Raw genomic sequence first — 16,100 nt, 5'->3', positions numbered from 1 at the left:
AGGGTCATACTAGCCTGGGCTACATGATCAGAGAGCTCTTCCATGTCCCTTTTTATGTAGTCCAGGAAGGTACGTCTCAGGTCATTCACACCAACATGAACAATGACAGAGTCATATTTGTACTTGTTCTGGAGTGACCTGAGTGCTTGTGTTATGTGGCGGATTCTGGCTCCTGACAGGCAGCTAACAGTAACCTTCTACTTGCCCAGCCTAGTGAGTGGGACGTCAGTGTGCCTGACTATAGAGTCACCTATTACTAGTGTGTTAGGTATGTTATTTCGCCTTAAGGGCTGTGATTGTGCGGCACATTGATTTTGTGTTTTATGTGTTGTCTGGTTTGTGAAGGGAAGTGCAGGTTGTTTGGGTGTCTGCTTTGGGAGGTCTCTGATGCTTTTGCAGGTTTTTATTTAGAGCCTCCGAGTATGATTTTGTGTATTTATATGTATTTTTTGTCAGTGCTGTTTTAGTAGGTCTCTATGCAGCTGGAGTTGTGGTGCAAGTGTTAACCTTCTCCTCTTGACTGTTTGTTCCAGTCTTGGGTGGAGACAGCTTAGCTTCCAGTTTGGCTGTATAACTGCATCTCTCGCATATGTTAGTCTTTTGTGGTAGGAGGAGAGGGTTGTCTGTGTACATGAGGCAGTTGTAACATTGCCTTAGGATACCCAGATTCACCAACTGGACTGGAGAGTGCACCTGAAGTTGCCCTTTGGTCATGCCTGAATAGTAGGGTGAGCTGCTTAGTCCCTTGGTTGGTGAGAGGTGAATAAAGAGCCTTGCCCTGCTGGGCAATCAGTGTCAGGGTATATTAGTGCTTGCTACTAGGTCTGAGCAAGTGCTGGGCTGTACAATGCTTTTTGAGTGCTTAAGGTAGAGAGTTAGACTAGTTTCAAGGGAAAAACTGAAGAGGAGACTTAGTGGAGCCGGGAATAATTTAACCGTAGCTAACCGGCACTGCCCAATGCACAAAACTGTGCAAACGCAGTTTTTATAGTAGGGAAATGAAAGAGATAGAAATTAGCCCAAAATGGCCAATAAACTACTAACTTCTGGGCTGGAACCACTCCTCCAGGGACAGATAGGTTGCTCAAAGCTCCCCTCTCTCACAGGTGAACAGAGATACTTCCTTCTATCCAAGTAAGGTATGGGCAACTCAGAAACTATTATCATAGCCCTGAATTCAGCACTAGCCTGAAAACTGGACTATATTAGCTTAGAAAGGTGGGAAACAAGGGACTTTTTTTTTTGAAAAGATAAGGCAAACACAGTTAAAAATACACTTAAAACAGCTTTAAATGACTACAAACGATCAGAAAAGCTATCGCACTTTAGTGTGTAGCCTACAACAGTTAAACAAATTATTAAAAAAAAAAACAACTTTTTAAATGTGTACTATTACAGAATTACATGCCATGTCATATAGCTGTTCAGACACTGACATCCATGTCAACAGAGTAATGCAACTGTGAAACAGTTATACTAATACAGTAGTCTGGAAAGATCCACAACTGTTGCTGTCCAGGCCAAGCCCTTCAAATCGTACATTAGCAAGGACGGACTGAGCCACAGGATACCACACAATCAACAGTAAGTGATGCAGGTATATAGTCCAGCAGCCTCTATCTACACTCTGTACACAATCGCTAGGTGGTAAAGTCAGCAGTTGACCAAATGGGCTGTAACTGTTACATAACAAGGCGTAACTGACACCATCACAGGCACACTGGGACACAGAACAGTCTACATGGCAGGAGGCAGTAGACCTGCAGTAACTCACTTTATGTAAGTAATGTCAAGATAGGTGACATGTATGGCACTGTACATCCAGATACCTTAAGGCAGCTCACCCATGACACCCACACATGTTGTAACAGCCTAGGTTATGTATGGTGCACCCCCCCCCCAGCTCATTAATACAGGGCCATATACCACTGTTACATACACTGGCCTCTGGAGTGCATATGGGCACACATGTATTGTGTAGGTGAAGCCCAGACATATATGGCCCCAACCCCATCGTATGTGTAGGGGTACAACAGCAGTGTACTGCTGGCAGGCATGGCAGCGTGGTATACTTATATGTGCATATGTATCTCTATCTGTATATGTGTAGAAATATACTGCTATGTATATGTATATATCTGGGTGTGTATATGCATATCTATGTACATACACACACCCATCTTTATATGTTGATATGTACATGTGTAATTATCTGTATAGATATTTGGATAATCATATGTACATATATATTCACCATATGTCCTGAACATGGGGTATAGCCCTACCCCAGCCCCTATAGTCCCACCTTTGTAGTGCAAGGGGATGTCAGGCATGTATAGCAGGTATATTAGCAGACTACAGCTACTGTAGTAGGGATTGTCTTCACAGACATGGTGTGTGTGTGAGGTCACATCTGCTTTTCACATGTGTGCCATTGGCTACTGACAAACATCCTAAGGACATCATAGTACAGTACCGCTGCAAGCACGTAATGCTCCTGTGGACTACAGCAGAGATATTGGCCAATAGATGTGGACATTCTGACACACACTGTACAGTCCAGAGGTATACACAGAACCCCTTAGTGCAGAACATGTGGACCAATCCTGACAATATAGATGTTAACAGCATGTAGATGGGTATAACACATAACGGCTGGTATACATTCGCCCCCATAGGTTGTGCAGTCACACACCTCTGTCTGTCCTGACCCATAATAACTGCTGGTACGGGGGTTCCATGGCCACATACTTCCCACAAGATATTGACATACATTTGTACAGCATCCCACCAATCTGTCTGACATACATGACTGATAAGGGAGGCCCAGCGGCAGTACATCTGGAAAGTATCTGGACTTGACACCTCGCTGGGTAAGTACACTGAGCTGCTAGGCATGTAACAAAGCACTGTGTAGGCTACAGGCAGACTGGCTCAACACTGGCCTACATCTCCTATGGGGGAATGCACATGTACCTGCATATATAGCAGGCTGTACAGGCATGTCACAGCACAGGTTAAGATACACCTGTGTGACAGTACATAACCACAGCCCCATAGGTTGTACAGTCACACACCTCTGCCTGTCCTGACACATAATAACTGCTGGTACAGGGGTTCCATGGCCACATACTACCCACAAGATGTTGACATACATCTGTACAGCATCCCACCACTCTGTCTGACATACATGACTGATAAGGGAGGCCTGACAGCAGTACATCTGGAAAGTATCTGGACATGACACCTTGCTGGGTAAGTACACTGAGCTGCTAGGCATGTAACAAAGCACTGTGCAGGCTACAGGCAGACTTGCTCAACACTGGCCTACATCTCCTGTCGGGGAATGCACATGTACCTGCACATATAGCAGGCTTGACAGCCATGTCACAGCACAGGTTTAGATACACCTGTGTGACAGTACATAACCACAACTATCTGTTCAACACCATCCTCCTATGTGCCACTCACACATTGGCCCTACATATACTGGGCCACTACACAGCGTGGTCTATTGCCCGTCTGTGGTGGGACATGTGTGCGTATGGTCCTACAAACACATAAGCCAATATGGTAACATACAGTGGAGCAGCATGTAACATCAGATAGGATGGGACCTGGGACAATGACATCTACCACAGTCTGTACACAGGCCAAAGTATATATTAACAATACACGCACTGTCAGCATTTACCATAAGTACACAGACCCCAGTACTGTACAGACAACCACAGAATGTCCAGGTCATGTCATCAAATATAACCCCTACTGTACATAATGTGTAGCAGTCTGATATCTCACTGGCTTGTTATCAGATATGATGACACTAATGATGGTGTACAGCACATATGCACCTCTTAATGCACAACATATGTACAAAGGTTGACAGAGTTGTGGCTGGAAGCACATACACAGGGCCAATATTGACATGTTGCTGTGATAACCACATACGTTTACTATTGTAACAGGGTTTGTTGCAACATATGTCCTATGAGGGATATGAGGTCAGTAACTGTCACGGCTTCCACCATCTACAGACAGCAATCTTCACACTACCTTCTGCAGTTCACAGATAGATGCTCCATGGGTAACACATGACACCAAAGGCACAACACACTGCCCAGTCTGCAGATGACCCTACAGATGTGGATTCCTCATAAACATAGACCTGACATGGCAGGTATTAAAGCATGTAGGACAGCCATATCCACACACACACACACTGTTAAACCAACATTACTCCAAATGCTGTATAGCAGCACTTACAGTCTGTAGTCAGGTCAGGCACATATCCCTCCTGCGTTTTGCCCTGTTTCCACAGTGTATGTTGTTAGAGGTAAGTCCCTAATCCATCTGAGATGCTGTTTGCCAAACAACAGCTTGAGTTCCTGCTCACAGTGAATGAAAAGGGACAACACCAGCATGATGTTCCTAGATACTGGAGTGTGTTTCCATGCAATTGGCTATGGGAATGTTACCACAGCTGTTCCACATGCAGTCAGCTAGGGGAGGGCTGCAATTCATGCAGAGGCCATCAGCTGATCATGAGCATCACTTAAAATGCACAAGCTGCTGCCTAAGAAAAGCAGGTGTAGGTCTCCACATCCACCAGTAAGGGAGTGAGAGAGGCAGACAGAGGCATTGACAAGTCAGGGGGTGGTGGGAGAGTAAAACCTAAGCATGTTTGTGTCACACACCTACCAGCAAAGGGTATCAAACCCCTGATGACTATGTAGTGCTATCACAGTCCTATGCAGTTATTGGATGCGCCACATAGGTTACCATATTGTGGAGTCCTCGGAACATATATGTGATGGAGAGTGACATCTGCAACAGGGATATGGTACACTTGCCTGTCCGCATGAACAGGTGCCAGCGTCAGCACAGCCACACCCTCACAGGGACGCACACACATTGGCACACTTGGCAGGGCCAGGGATACAGCTCATCACTAGTGAGATTGCCACAACACATTACTGTGCGGGTATCACATGCACCACATGGGTCATATGGACGGTCTATGGGCAAAAGGTATGGGGAGGTGTCCGGCATCAGACAGCATGCTTCAGTATGCCACTGGGGGTTGTAGTGAGTGTGGATGTGATCATACGCATCATACAACACACACACAAACACACACGGTGCCAGTACTGACATGCATGGGTGCATTTATGCAGGGGTATGTGGTGGGCGTCTGTGCCAGATGGCTGTACAAGGCTAGGTGATGGGTATACCTTGGCATCAGGCCACATGACAATGGTCTGCATTGTGGCTCAGGGCTGTGGTTTCTGCGTTTGCCCACACAGGTGGGTATTGTATCCACCATCCAGTCACCTGGGTGACTATTGCGTGTGGCCAATGCTGTGCATCGCTTGCCATACATGTGTTCCTTAGTCCATGACATGGACAGTGTCTGGGATGTGCACACCTCCCACATGCATGTACAGTGCCATGTGGAACAGTACTTGGGGTGTCCGGCCCATGTTGTGTGCACAGATTATCAGATGTGCCAGTCTTGACCACCTGTGGCAGGAACTGGTAATGGACAGCAGGTTACCCCTGCACCTACACTGACAGCATGCTAACAACATTCCCTGTTGTCAGTGGCATCTGTCCATACAGGGTATGTTGCCAGGCATGGTATGTTGCAGGTCTCCAGTGGGGAACATGGGAAAGGTGCACTGTCTGCATGTATGTGCCTACTGGACAGATGGACAAGGTGCCATGCCTTCTGTAGACCACTGAATTCACTCAATAGTTACTATCAGTTGCCAATATGCAGTGTACTACACACATATTTGCTGTTGCCTCGGTGTGTGTGTGTGTGTGTGTGTGTGTGTGTGTGTGTGTGTGTGTGTGTGTGTGTGTGTGTGTGTGTGTGTGTGTATGAGACATGGGGTGAGAGTGTGCTCTGGGTAATACTGGGGTTGCTAACTGTGATTGCCTGGCCTTGCTGTCACATGTATGGGTATGGATTTGCACCCCAGCCTGTCGGCTATTTCACATCTGTTATCCCTGTACAGTGGACATTGTGATGTATGCTAGGGCTACCATATAAGAGATTTGCAAAACCCGCTCCACATTGGGCCCAGGTGTCACACACACACACACACACACACACACACACACACACACACACACACACACACCTCCACACAGGATACGAGTTACAAACACACACACACACACACACACACACACACACACACACACACACACACACACACACACACACACACACACACACCTGGCATGTCTGGGTGAAGAACCGCTACTTAACTAGTTTATTACACTACAGCACTACACAGTTATAGTACGCACCACAGAGATTACTGAAGTATTCCTTCCCCAAAGGTGTATATCACATTGGCTGACATCAGCAGGATAGCCAAAGTAGGGCATGTGACATGTACTGAGTATGACTAGCCTAAAATGCATTGCACCCTACACAGACATTGGAACACACACAAAACATCTACAACCGACTTGTGTGGGTATAGCACCCCTAACAGAGGTCCATATCACACTACAGCATGGAGCTGTTATAGGGCACACTACAGAGATTACTGGAAAACTCCTTCCCCAAAGGTGTATATCACATTGGCTGGCATCAGCAGGATTGCCAAAGTAGGGCATTTGACATGTACTGAGTGTGACTAGCCTAAAATGCATTGCACCCTACACAGACATTGAAACACACACAAAACATCCAGACTTGCCATGGGTGGGAATAGAACCCTACCAGAGTTCTACATCACACTACAGCAGTATGCAGGTATGGCACGCGCTATGAAGGTTACTGGGCTACAACCTTCACAGATGTGTATTTCTGGGTGGATGACATCAGCAGCCTTGCTAAAGATGAGCATTTCACTTGTAGAGTGTGTGACTACCCTAAAAAGCACTGTTCCCTACACAGATAGAGTCAGACAGACACACATACAATCACACACATGCCATGTCTGAGAGTAGAACACCTACCTAACTACTTCATCACACTACAGCAGTAGGCAGTTACAGGACGCGCTGCAGAGATTACTGGGATACAACCTTCCCAGAAGTGTATTTCTAGGTGGATGACATCAGCAACCTTACCAGAGAGGAGCATTTAAATTGTAGGGGGGTGTGACTACCCTAAAAAGCATTGCTTTCTACACAGACAGTGTCAGGAAGTCAGACAGATAGACACACACACACACACACACACACACACACACACACACACACACACACTTGCCAAGGCTGGGGTTAGAACTCCTACCTAACTAGTATATCACACTATAGCAGTTCGCAGTTACAGGACATGTTACAGAGATTACTGAGATACAACTCTCCCAAAGGTGTATTTCACAGTGGATGACCTCAGCAGGCTTGTCATAGTGGGGCTCTGAGGAGGGCACTGTGTGTGCATGGGCCATAACCCAGTCATCTAGGGGTTGACACGCCACATGCAGGCACAACCTGGGTCATATTTCACAGGTACGTGTATGCAGCTGCTAGATGACTACTTCCTTGCACAGTCATGTTGCACAGCTGGCACGTGCACCACATACTCTCTAATGCTGACATATACCAGTGGCTAGTATCTGCAGTGAGTGACATCTGACCCTCGTGTGGTTGTGGCCCTTTGCCTGTGTGCTGGGTGGGACAGGCCTGGATGGCTCCTTGTCACAGTCACCCTCTTCCACACATCCGTGTATGTCTACCTTTGGCTTATTATAGTGTGTTGCCCTTCCATAAATGCCTGTTGTCCTATCCACTGTGTGTGCAAAGCATGAATGGGGCATACTGAGGAGTGTCTGCACTAACATCTGCAGCTGCCAGATATGTCTGGTCCACTGGTGTTTGCAGACATGGCCTTCATGTGTTTAAGTATGTGAGTATGCCCAGTATGACCTTTCAGTATGTTGTTGACTGACATTGCCTTCATTTCTCTAAGTGTGTGGGCATGCCCAGTATGGCCGTCTGTATTGAATGTGTGGATCGAGTCCAGGTCGTTTGTACTGCAGTCCTGACCTTTGTGTTGTACACCTACAGGTAGCATGCTGTCTCTGCAGGGTATCCGTTGATCATTTGGCATGGACTTTTACTACATTTCTGCATTTCTACGTAGGATGGGGGGGCATACCTGACTAATTCTACATTACTACACAGGATGGAGGGGCACACCTGATTATGACTACATTTCTACATAGCACTGGGGGGGGGGGGGCACACCTGACACTTGTACACATTTGCTAGGACTGTATTGGTATGTCGGGTACTCCATTTCAGTCTGTCTTACCTATCGTGCTGACTAGAGGCATACCTGTGTACTACAGATCTTAGCTTTTAATTACCTACATATTAGTTTCTGACTTCCTACCCTTCAGAACTGACATCCCACTGCCTGACCTGCTGTAGTCTGTCTGTGTAGGCATGGTGGGAGGATATCAATGGGCCTCATTCAGAGAGAGGTGTTATTCCCTGGGTCCCTCCTGTGTCAGTGTATGTGCTATATGTTGCCTCTTTGCCAAGGCCAGGGCATACTGGGCATGCCTCCTTCTGCCTACTGGGGCAGGCTCAGATCGTTCCTCCTCCGAGTCACTCTGTGCCTGTGCAGGCCTTGGCAATGGTGGGGGGCTGTGTGGCCCTGCCACGTGCTGTTCCTGCTGCAGCTGTTTCCACAGGATTATATTGTGTAGCATGGCACATACGATGACAATTTGGATACATGTAGCTGGTGAGAACAGCAAGGCTCCACCGGATGTGTCCAGGCACTGGAACCGTGACTTGAGCATCCCATACACATGCTCTATTATAATTCTGGTCTGTGCGTGTGCCTCATTATGGAGTTCTTGTTCGGGTGCTAAGCTAGGAGCAATCCCGAGCCACAGGGCTCCAGTCTGCTTAAAGTATGCCTGACACCCCCCCATGATGTCACCTACCTCCTAGGCTTGCACCTAGCTATTCCTACTCTTACACTGTTGGGACCTGACTCACTGGGATTCACTATCCTTCCCCTCATTTGCATAGTATTGCCTGCTAATACATAGTTACATGTCTCACACTGAGCCTCCCCCCTTAGCAACCACTACTCACTGGCCAGGTTGTCTTCTGCCTGCCATTGACTTGCGTGGCAGAATAGTGATTTTAGTTAGACTGCTTATTTTAGGTTTATTTTATTATTTTCCCCCAATTCCAGTTTGCGCACCACTGCTCTACGCTTAAACAGCCGCGATCGGCTAATAAAACATAAAAGTTGATTTTTGTAATGTTTATTTTTTTGCTATGCCAATGGCCTTATACTTGGCCATTGGCATGCTTACTACATGATATGCAGCCTTTATTTGGGGCTGTCACAGCTCTGTTTTGGAGTTTGAAAAAATGTATTCTGTTACTAACCGAGTACATTTCTGCAGATAGCACGAGTCCTGCACGGACTGTTGCAAGCTTCCTGGATTGCAAAATCACCTCATTTGCATAGATTTCTCCTGCAAATGGGGTGATTTGCGTACCAGGGCTTAGTCCGTGCAGGAGCGCTCGTGCACGCCCCTGCAGGCTGTTCCTGGATCGCACAGCAGACATATTGCCTGCTTGAGCTCCTGCACCGATCTTGCACTCCATGCAAGGTTTTGAGAATCCGGGGGAAAATCTGAGAGTATTGTAATGAATGTACTTGCATCTCATTCAGAGGAGCTCCTTCTGCAGGGACTTGGGAATTCCTATTTCTCAGTGGGATCAGATGCATCCAATAAAGGGAACTGAAAAATGTTCCCTTTAGTTATTCAGTACTTCACTCACACCCATGGCACACAACAGAAACTTCTGGATTTCTACGGGGATCATAATGAAAGTGCTGAATGCATCTTTAAAAGAATAAAGGACATCCTTGTGCAGAAAGGACTCAAAGTAGAAAACATTGCTAGCTATGCTGCAGACAATGCCTCTGTTAATTATGGAAAACACAGGTCTGTATTTAAAAGTTTGGAATCTGAGGTGCCTCATATCATTGCAGCAAACTGTTTATGCCATGTAATACATAACTGTGCCAAACACAAGCATGCAAGCAAGTCCCTTGCAAGGTTTGATGTGGAGACACTGGTTTTGAAAGTACACAGTGAGTTTTCAACATCTGCTACAAAAATGGCACTGTTGAAAAACTTCTATTCTTTCTTAGACCAGGACTTTAAGGAAATCATGCAGCATGTTGTAACAAGGTGGCTGTCTTTGTTCCCAGCTGTGGCGAGGCTGGTAGAATGCTGGCCTGCTATTAAAAGTTATTTTATTAGTCAAGGGCCTGAGGACTGCCCCCCCCTTATCTGGAGATTTGTAGAGGCTGATGAGGATGGCATCAATGGGGATATCTTGGAGGCAGAGTGCTACATACATTTCATGCACTACATCCTCAAGGTATTCCACATGTCTATAGCAAAGCTTCAAAGTAACACTCTCTCTGCTCCTAAGTTGTACACAGTGATGAAAATTCTTAAAGATGAGTTGCAGAGAAGGCTAGATGAACAATTCTTTGGTGGTAAAGTTTCATCTGCCTTACGGCACTTTACTCCAGCTATCACACAGCAGGTCTGTAGGGACTTTTGTGATTTTTATAGTAAAGCACTTTGTTACCTACAGAAGTGGTTTGACTAAGACAATAATCCCTTCAAAGCTATGCAGGTCCTCAGCCTCCAACATCCTCTAACTTGGCCAGAAATGCGTACAATTGCAAATGTTTTCAAACTGGATGTGGACATTGAAGCACTTTACTCAGACTACTGCACTTTAACTGCTTCTCTGTTACAGATGACAGAGGCATCTGTAAGTGATTGCTGGGTGAGTTTTTTTAGTAAAGCTCCAAACTGCAAGCCACTTTACAGACTGGTGCAGTTTGCCTTTTCAATCCCCCCCAGCAATAGCTTTGTGAAAAGGTTTTTTTCACTTATGGGGAATGCATGGACTGATACAAGAAATAGAATGTTTGTGTCTCTTGTGAAGGCAGAGCTGCAGGGCAAGCTAAATTTTAATATGAGTTGTTCGCAATTTCATTCATTTGTGAAAAATAACCAACCATTACTTGAGGCTGCTAGATCAAATGCAAAATATAGCTTCAAGTATAAGCAATGATTTCTAGCAAAATTGTAAAGACACTTTATACAATTTTCTTTTTCATCCAGTGGTTTCATTTTTGATGTACTGTTGTGTGTAGTGAACCCTTAATGTACTGCTTTGGATGAATTACCGCTATTTTTTTTATATCTAAGTAATTGTATTTTTTCTATTTAGTACTACTTACATGTGATATTAGACTTGTGCTGAAGGGTTAGTAGTTTTCCCATGCTTGTTTCGCCTAGTGGTCATTTTGATGCATTATGTAGTGATGTCCTGTTGTGTAGTGAACCCTTGAATGAAGTACTGCTAAATAAAGTTTTTTAATTTACTTCTGACTCATTGCATGTTTTTCTATTTAGTCATAAATGTATGTGATATTCAAGACTTGTGCTAAATGGTGTTGGAGCAAAGGGGCATGGCTATTAAAGGGAATGGGTGTGGTTTGATTGTGCATGGGGCAGGGCTTGTTTGTCACGAAATGGCACAGTAGAAAGCTAGCAACCCTAATTATATCCTTGAATGTCTGAGTCCCCTATTTTCTTTGCCAATAAATATAACACAAATAACAAAGGAGAAAGAGGACACCCTTGCCTGTTTATACTTTTATCAGGGAATGCAAATGCTTCCATTGCCCTCTTCTTCCTTGTTAAAGGCTCCCTCAGCTTGGCTAGAGCCCTTTCTACTTTCTGTTGCTTGAGTCATTGTACTAAACATTTTTGTGCTCTGGAGTTATTATCAAAAACAGTTGTTTAAAAGCAGTATTTCTAAACTCATGCATATTATCAAGGTACAGTGGTACAGTGGTTAGTGTTGTTGCCTCACAGCTAGAGGTTCTCTGGTTTGAAACTTGGCTGGGATGCCTTCTGTGCTGAGTTTGTATGCATGGGTTTCCTCCTACATTCCAAAGACATGCATCTGGAGCATTTCTCCCTGGGTCTCTGTCATAGCTGGACTTATCTTGTTCTGTGAGATTTCCCCTATTCTGCAATACTTTAACCTTTATCAATACCTCTAAATAATGCTTGTTACTTTTTAACCATGTCTCTCTTTCTTTTATTTCCACCCTATTTTTAAACTCCACTTTAATTTTATCCCACTCCCTAGCTGTATTTTCAGAAGAAATTTCTATCTTCCCTAACAACTCCTGAATAATTTCCACTACTCATTCCTTAAATTCCTCTTTTTAACAGATAGGTGGGAAAGCATCAGTGTCTCTTTTGTATTTCATTACCCTGCATTTTTTATTTAGTTATTATTGGAGTGTGATCTGAAATAGCTATTGGATGTGTATCAAAACTTTGAATTAAATGCATGTATCACTGTGAAATATAATTTCTATCTAGCCTAGCCCAGTTTTTGTACCTTGGGGAATAATATGTAAATTCACTCTGAACTCGTACTACTGAAATCACATCTTCCATGCCAACTATTTTCATAAATTACTTCAAATATTTACCCTCTTTTTTTGTTATATTTTCCCTTCTGGGCCCCTCAGATACATCCTCACTGCTGCAAGTCAAATTCCAGTCCCCACCTATATAAGTAATATTCCTTGCTGAAAACTGATTATTTCTCCCAGAATTTTTTAGGCTCCATTATAGCAGTTTTAGGTAAAATATAAATATATACAAGTGTAATCCTCCTCCCTTGGTGATAGCCCCTTAGTACTACAAATCTACCATTATTATCTTTTTTTCCTCTTCTATCACTATCAAAGCTCTTCTTGCAATTAATTTAAGTACTCCCTTTTTCCTTTGTCCCAGATATTCTACTGAATAACCACCCTGACATCCTTTCTTTATCAAATTTGCATGCTCAACTCTTTCCAAATGTGCTCCTGAAGCATAGCTATTTGCAGTCTACATTTCTTAATATAGTTCACTACTCCTTCTTTTTTGTATATATCTGTGGAACCATTTAAAGATAATACAGAATGTGTTGTCATTATGTTAAGAAGTTATTACTCTCACCTGTTATGTGTAACAGTTTTTTAATGTCTAGTTTCTGCTTATGTTTTACATGCATACACTAATTTTACCAGGTTGATCTTTCTTGAAGAGGGACAGTGAGGTTCTCTGCTTGACATGTGCGGGAAGTCTTTTCCATAGCATTGGCAGTCTCTGGGTTATGAACCTGTCCCTCCAGCATGTTCTGTTGATTGTGGTAATGAGGTTGAGGTTTCTGGAGTGTGTGGTGCAGAGGGATTGGGATTTCTTTAGATGTAGCATTTCTAACAGAGCTGGGTCAGCCATTTGAAGTCATGTCACATGTTACAAAACATTTTGTTTTAGTGAAAACCCTCAAAAAACAAACAAACCCCCCCCACCCCAGAACACCCCTAAAATCTATTAACTTAATACTGACACATAAAACTATCTACATCTTCAGATACTGACGTTTAACCCTCCAAATAGGAACAGTTTTCCTAGACTGACAGCCACACTCACAGACATGGATTAATCTATAAGAAAGACTATACATGTCAAGAGACATGGTACAGTTTGTGCTTCTGCTACCACTAAGTGCTGTCTGATTTTGTCTTATCTTTATCCCTCTCCCAGATTAGGAAAACCCTTGAATGCTTTCAGAAAACATTATATCCTAGCCATTGAAAGAAAGAAGTATTCTGTTCTTATTTTCCCTTATCAGATTGTCTCCATAGAGACGTGAGAACCAGATACACAGATGAGTCTACTACAAGCACTCATTTACTTGCTAGAGGAAAATGTTTTATTATATTCAGTGTTCCTTTTTATTTATTTGCTTATTTATTTTGATTTTACATTTATTGACCGGGAGAGTCCAACTGGATTACAAGTCCATTTTCAGTGGAGGCCCGGGGAGAAAACCTCCAAGAGAACAATTTTTTACACAACATAGTTTTAAGGATAGACTTTTGACATACAATTTCTTTAGAAGAGACTTTGACACACATATTAACTAACAGATAGGATACATTCGTTCTCTACAATATAATATTACATTTTAGAAGATATTCCAAAGTTTAAGATTCCTGTGATAGATTTACTATCAGAGTAAACGCAGAGAGACATAGAATAAGGCTCTGAGAGAGCAGATGATGCTCGCTATAGTTGAGAAGGATAACAAATTGATTCACTATATGTCTTCACCTAGTTTTAGTTGAGAAGGATAACAAATTGATTTACAATATGTCTTCTCCTGGTTTTAGTTGCTTATGGAAAGCTCAACATTGCTGGGGTAGTTTTCCCTAACTCCTGGAGAGATGGGATGAGCAGTAGATTAACAGTCCTAAATGGGTACAGTACTATGATTGGTTGGCTTAGCAGAGTTACTTAAGTTAGGTGAAGTGTTCTAATGAGACATTAGCCAGGGGTTACTCATCAGCCAGCCCTTAAAGTGTGTTACTAGATCAAGACAAGGACCTTAATCCAGTCATTCCCCTATACAAAAGTAAGAAAAAGCATATAATTTTTTCTTGTATCATGCTCTTTTTTCCAGACTTTTCTTATTTTTTATACTGCAGTGCTTATATTTCTTAAAGCCAAACAAGGAGAGAGAAAGAAGGAAAAAGAGGGGCACCTGTTTACTTTAGTATCCCTATTACACTCAAAAAATAATTGAGAAAGCTTTACTTTATAGCATGCAGGCTGTGTCATGCATTATAAAAATACTACTGTTAAGAACAAAATTTTGTTTTACTTAAAGCTAACTCTTTCCTTCCTCTTCCAATCTCCTAAATGTTCTTCTCAACATTAATGACATGAAGTAGGGCATATGCTTTGGAATCATCTACAAGTTTAACAAAGTCAAAGAAGTCCAATATTTCCAGGTTTTCTTCTTCTGTCATGTTTAGGTTCATAGCTTCACAGGAGTGTACTAGGTTAATGGTCCTGGAGCGTTTACAAGCCTAGCCCATAAGATTACCCTGGCATTGTGCCACCTGACCTTAGTTCCTAGTGCCTCTGTCGAGTAGAGCCACTGGAGTTATCCCTGGGGTGAATTTTCTATTTCCCATCCACTCATCAAGATTTTTCTTGAAGAGGGCCAGTGAGGTTCTCTGCTTGACATGTGTGGGAAGTCTTTTCCATAGCATTGGCAGTCTCTGGGTTATGAACCTGTCCCTCCAGCATGTTCTGTTGATTGTGGTAATGAGGTTGAGGTTTCTGGAGTGTGTGGTGCAGAGGGATTGGGATTTCTTTAGATGTAGCATTTCTAACAGAGCTGGGTCAGATATGGCTGTGTAAGTCATGCAGAGATTGCCTCTAAGTAGGCGATATGCGACAGAGACTAGTTTGAGTTTTTTGAGTCTGTCCATATAGGACAAGTGTTTAAGGCCTGGGATCCTCTTTGTGAGGTACTTGTGTGGCCTCTCCAGTTGTTGCAGGTGTCTAGTGAGGTACATGCCAAATAGGGCACTGTAGTCAATGATTGGCCTAATGAGGGAAGAGTAGAGGGAGACAATGACATCTTTCTTCCTGGATGCAAAACTCTTAGTAATGAGATGTGTCACATAGAAGGACTTTCTGACCACAGTGGCAATGTGGTGGTCAAAAGAGAGGTTGCTGTCAACCTGTGTTCCCAGTTCTCTTAAAACACCTTCTGTGTTCAGTGGACTACCATCAATGTGTTGTAATTCAAGGGAACCGGGTTTTTCCCAAAGGGGATTACACATTTTTTGTCATTGAGCTTAAGGCCATGGCTCTGACACCAGCCGTTGGTCTCAGTGAGGCCTTTCGGTAGAATGTCAACATCACTTGGGGAGTTAATAATAGCTCCCAACTTGCAATCATCTGCAAACTTTGTCTGCCAGAGTCCCTTTGTGTTGGCCTGGACTTCAGAGAAGTAGAAACCAAACAGGAGAGGACCCAGGACCGAACCCTGTGGGACTCCACTCATGACTGGTCGGCAGTCTGGCTTGGAGTTAGCTACTTGCACACTGTGGGTTCTATCTGTGAGCCAGTTTGCACCCCACCTAGTGATATTGAGGTTGATGCCCAGCTTAGTGAGTTTTTCTATGATTCCTGAGTTGG

Source organism: Protopterus annectens, chromosome 2.part0, assembly GCF_019279795.1.
Source record: "Protopterus annectens isolate FY-2018-M chromosome 2.part0, PAN1.0, whole genome shotgun sequence".
NCBI lineage: Eukaryota > Metazoa > Chordata > Ceratodontiformes > Protopteridae > Protopterus > Protopterus annectens.
Note: the sequence above shows the minus strand (reverse complement) of the source record.